This window comes from Citrus sinensis, chromosome 9 (assembly GCF_022201045.2).
Source record: "Citrus sinensis cultivar Valencia sweet orange chromosome 9, DVS_A1.0, whole genome shotgun sequence".
Taxonomy (NCBI): Eukaryota; Viridiplantae; Streptophyta; class Magnoliopsida; order Sapindales; family Rutaceae; genus Citrus; species Citrus sinensis.
This window is the reverse complement of record NC_068564.1, coordinates 22571684-22577683: the sequence shown is the minus strand read 5'-3', so window position 1 is coordinate 22577683 and position 6000 is coordinate 22571684.

Here is a 6000-nt window from a genome sequence, read left to right as displayed (position 1 = left end):
CTGTTGAAGCCTCTCTCAGTCATTGTTGCCACGTCCGTGAAGATGAGTTGTGTTGAATTTATTTTCTTATTTATTGTTCTTTAGTTTTTTTTTCTTAATTATTTTTTTTGGTGTTGGGATTAGTAGATTAGGGTTTAATTTTTGTTGAATTGATGAATATAGTTTATTAGATGAAAAGCTTTCTTATGAACTTTTTTTATATATAATTTGTCTTCGATTAATGAATAAATTGTTAACATTTATGTATTCATAATGTTGATTTTGATTATAACAAACAAAATTAAGAATGATTCAGTTTTTAAAAGCTCAAATTATTTTTATACATTTTAAATAAATCATTATTTTCACATTTTAAAGGTTTTATATTTAATGGAAAAATGATTTTATGAAATTAGTTGTTTTTCAAGTTTATGGTTTAATTGAAAGAGTTTTGAAAACTTTGAAATCAACAAGTATTGCTTGAAATTTTGGAGAAGGATTTATTTGAAAAGTATTCATAGCATTTTGGGCCATATCATAATTTTCAAAAGTTTTAGGAATATTAAGCATTATTTAGAAATTCTGAAATTGGACCTATTTGTAAAATTTATAACGTTTTGGGTCATAGTACAGTTATATAAAGTTTTGGGATCAAACTGTTATTTTATAAAATAATTCACTGTAGCAGTTCACTGTAGAAAACGGCGATCCGACATCTTGATAACGGCTCGCCGACATCTAACAGAATTGAAGATTAGTCTCTAGACACTAACAGCGATCTGACATCTAGATAACGGTTAACCGACATTGCACATAATTGAAAGATTAGCCTCTGGACGCTAACGACGATCTGACATCTATAAAACGGCGATCCGACAATTTGAAAATTCAGCCCAACGGTCATATTGACCAGTCAAACGGCGATCCGACATCTAATTAGCGGCGATCTGACAGTGAGCAGAAAGTTCAATCCAATTCAAACAAGAAGAATTCCAACAATTATCATTGAGCTTTAAATCTTTGTATTCATCTCATTCATTCACACATTGAGCTTTCATTTGTGATCAAACACATTGTGTGAGAGAAATTCATTTGTAATCCTTTTTGTAAAATCAAGTTAAGAGATTGTAAGTGTTGAGATACACTTGGGTTTAGAGATTGAGGATAATCTATTATTGTGAAGGTACATTGACACCTTGGAAGTCAATTGTAAGCATTTGAAGCCTTGGAGGCTTGCTTAGTGAAATTCTCAAGCCCGGTGAGCTTGGAGGCGTGGACGTAGACGGGGATTGCCGAACCATGTAAAAATCATTGTGTTTGCTCTCTCTTCCCTTATCTTTTTATATTGTGATTTATTTATTTGTTATTGCTTTAAATTAGTTTTTTATTTGCATTGAGTTTTGTTTTAGAATTGATTAATTTTTAATATCTCAATTCACCCCCCTCTTAGGTTGCCTAGTTAGTATTGCATAAATGTGATTACATTTAGCTACTTCATTATCTTGGCTAACAAAGTCGTTATAGTTTGAGCTTGTGTTATTACTTAAAAATCTAAAATACTGAAAATTGTGTGTTGTTACATCTTGTGACTTCTTATCTTGAAAGCTTTAGTAGATTGATTCATTTAGTTTAGAAGCTTTGGCATTGATTCATTTAGTTTAAAAATAACTTTGACTGATTTTTCTTTTGTATTATGGTTGGCATAAAGATCTGAGCTGTAAAGGCTTGTTAAGTAACGACTTGACTGAGTCATGGGTGTGGTTACTAATACAAGCCCCTTTCAGTGATTCAGGTTTGGGAAGCGAGAAGAAGGCGAACATAGTATGGTTTACCCATGGGTAGCCGCTCGAGTTCTACAACTCTTGGCCTACTTTCACACTTACACTTTATATGTTGGTGTGGCTGTCGACTAACTTAGAGGGTGGGTGTATCTACGAGGACGCTTTATAAACTCCGCGGCTTGGTCATTGCCGACCAAGCTACAGAGTACTGAAACATCTGTGCTCAATGGGAGTGAAGGATCTTTTTGATCAATCAAAAAGACAAGACGAATCTACTTCACTACGTTTCTAGTAGCAGGCTTCTACTTCATTCCTGTTTGCCCCACCCATCCACTTTCTTCTAGTTGGGTGGGTTGGACCGGGAATAAGGAATAGTTGATATTTCGGCTTGGGGCGCATTTTATTTGGGAGTTTTTTGGATGTTAAATATTATTGGCCACAACAACACGTGTGAAAAATTGTCCCGCCTAAAATCAATGAGCTTGATGAAAATTTATCCAACAATATATTAATCATCGCATCATTAGCAGCGCAATTATCCATAATCACAATTGACACTTTCCTATCAATATTTTAATCCATCAAACAATCATACAAAACATTACATATCACTTCACCACTATGTGGAGTTGTCATATATATAAACCTAATAATACAAAAAAAACAAAGAATAATGTAATTGAAATCATTAAAATGCGTTAATATTGAAATAAACATAATATAAATATTAAGTGTTACCTTATAATGTGACTCTGTAGCACCTAGAAGTTGTCAATATAATGGGTCGTAATAACTATACAAACTTTTTTTTGTTACTATCTTTCCACATGTCCGTAGTAATTACAATTCTACTTTCACAAGCATCTAACAAATTTATTGTCTTCGACCTCTCAACATCATAAAGCTTCAAAACTTCATTCTTGATAGTGTTTCTACTTATTATATCAAGTGATGGTTAAACCAACTTCATCAAACCACGAAACCCTTGATATCCAACAAATGAAAATGTAAGCTCGTGTAAAATGATCATCCACCATATCACATTTTACTTCAGAACAACTCTCAACTATGACGGTTCTATCATTGTTCTTGGCAAGAGGCATTTGGCCAACATCCTTGAAATTCTTTCTTAAACAACTAGTAAAATGATTTTTTAAGTGTGTAGTCCCACTAGAATAATGTCTAGTCAATACTTTACTACAATAGTTGCAAACTGCTTGATACTCCCCATCTGCGTCTTTGTACCTCTTGAAATGATTCCATACATCAGAAATTAGCACACCACTACTAGATTGTGCTGATGTAGACCCTTCCGCTACACCTCCACTATCATTACCTCCTTTTTGTTCGACACCACGCGCATCGCCACGACCACGACCACGACCACGACCACTACTACTTTCTACCATCGATTCAACTTCAACAACATTGTCATTTTCAAGTTTGTGAACATCCTCCAATCTAACATCCGCATTATTAACGCTATTTGGAGAGAATGAAAAATTACTTTCTTGTTCCTCTTCGGCCATGTTCAACTAATCCTAAAACCTAATTAAAGTACTTCGTAAAATGAGTTAGCATACTGAAAAAAAAAATGAGATTAAGCATTTACATTATATTGAAACTTAATGCATTTAATTAAAATAATTAAACAAAACAACAAAGACAATTAATAAAAAATAAATTTAATTGAATCGGCAAGGAATTTTAAATTAAGCCAGCAACATTTTCAAGTTTAAATAGATTTATATTAGATTGAACTCATTAAATACAATCAAACAATTAACCATAATACCAAAATATTAACAAAAAAAAGCCATGAAATTAATAGGAAGAACATAAAATTAATAGAAACAAAAGAGCAAATTATAGGCAAGAACGATCCAATCAGGCAAGGATTGCACGGTGGTGATAAATGCTGCAACAGTGGCATGACGAGGCTCCAACATAGGTGAGGCTTAGATGACAGCAAGGCGTGTAGTGCATAGTGACAACAACGTGCTCAGGCGAGCTTTGACGCGAGGCTCGGGTGAGATTGCGAGGAAGACAACGACTGGTCGATAGCATTACAAACCCTTTGATTTTGGGCGTTAGGGATTTGAGGATTACCGGTTACAACTATTGGTGGTGAGCTACTTCGGTTTTGGGCATTGGCAACAACAACATGAGTAAGTGAGTGTGTGTGAAAGTTGAATGCAATATTGACTTAAGTTTAGGGATTAGATTTTTTTTATTTAAGTTAATATATTATATACATTTTTTAATTTAAAACAAAATTCATATGGATCCGGATATTTGTTTTTCGGATGCAAGTACATTTGAATCCATGCGAATTTTCATTTTCAGATCCGGATCCTTGTAGATGCGGGTCAGATTCGGATTTTATTTCCATCCATACATCCAACATTAAGGGCATGTCATTTCACAGCCACACATGCATCGTATCATGATACATAACTCCATTAGACTCTTGCTTGTCGAATCAGCATGAATGTTTTGAATAAAATCGTCACCGAAATGGATTCTATTATTGTATGTGAAAGCAAGTTCCTTGAGTTTCAAGTCATCAATGAATAAGGCAACTTGAGGTATATTTCTACCATTGGCATAAGTGTTTTGCTGGAATAGCCTCCATATGAAGTTTATGGCAGCTGTCATTATTTGCTACGTGTATTTGGCTCTGATCTCATTATCAAAGCGCATGGCGTCAGGAGTTGTGGTAGCCCAGTTGATGATTGAATTTAATCAAATATATTTTGTTAATATATCAATTTACTTATTTCAAGAATATAATAGTAATTATAAATTAAAAATAAATTTACTCTTAAAACAAACAGAACTTACTAGCAGAAAGGGAATATATGTCTATTTTGAAATGTTAAAATGCTTTATATTTCTTTACTTAAACGTTAGGGTCTCACGGTCCTTTCCCCTAAAAAAATCTTATACTCATTTAGATAAAGATATATAATATTATAATTATTTAAAAATTAAATATATTAATTTGATCTATTTCTCAACTTACTACTTAACTTTTTACTTGACTTATTTACCATTCGACTTGATTTTTTTCCACCTACTTAAATGTACCCGACTTGATACTTGAAAGTTAAGAATGAAGTTTGATAATTCTCAACTAGATATTCTTTTTTTTTTTTAAAGGAAAACAATTTCATTAAACAAAACGAATTACAAACTGTTTAATAACCACAAAGGTGGAACAAAATTCCACTCTTGGGAACCTGACATAGAACTTCCTGCCTCGCAACAGAGTGAGCAGCTAGATTCATAGACCAACGCACAAACGAGAATTACACTTCTCCTATAGATATAGCTAAAGCTTGACATTCGTCAATTATTAAACCAAAACCATTAGGCCCTGAAAACTCCTCAAATAAAGCTTGGAACACTTGTAAGCAATCCATCTATAGAATAATGCAAGGAAACTGCAATCCTTTAAGCCAACTAAGGGCCTCTTGGATGCCAAGAGCTTCAGCCTCCCTTACTCCAAAATTTCCAACCATACCAGCACATCTTGCTGCCAAGAAAACGCCCTCTGAGTTTTGAAGCACACAACCAAACTCAATCTTTCCCTGGGATGAAAAAATAGCAACAACTACATTACACTTAACCCAACCAAACTTTGGCTTCTCCCAACACATTGCCCCATGAACCAGTTTTTGAACATCAGCATCAACATAAAAATGTTGCTTCTTTGCTTCTTGCCACTGATAGAGAAGCTGCCCAGCAGAGTTAAGAACCTGATACACTAAACTAGCTTTATTATTCCATACTTTGTCATTACGATTAACCTAAATTCTCCAGCAAATCATCATGGCAACATGGCACTCTTCTTTACTGCATCGTGTAAAAATGTGATCAAGCCACTCTAAGAAAGAAGAGCAATGGCCAACAAAACCCACATAGGAAAAAAAACCAATAAGAGTTAGCAAAACAACACTTAAGCAAAGAATGTAGAACAGTTTCGTCAAAAGCATGGCACACAACACAAGTAGAGATAAGATTCACCCTTTTTCGAAATTAAATTAACTGCAGTAGGCAGTACATTTGTTGCTGCTTGCCTAACAAAATTCTTAACCTTACTCGGCACATTCAAGTTCTATAGTTTTCGCCACACACGTGTGAAAGAGCCAAGGGTAATAGAGTGAAATAACTTGTAACAGCTACGAACCGAATAACAGCCTCAAGGATCAGCTAGCTAATACCATACATCATTGTC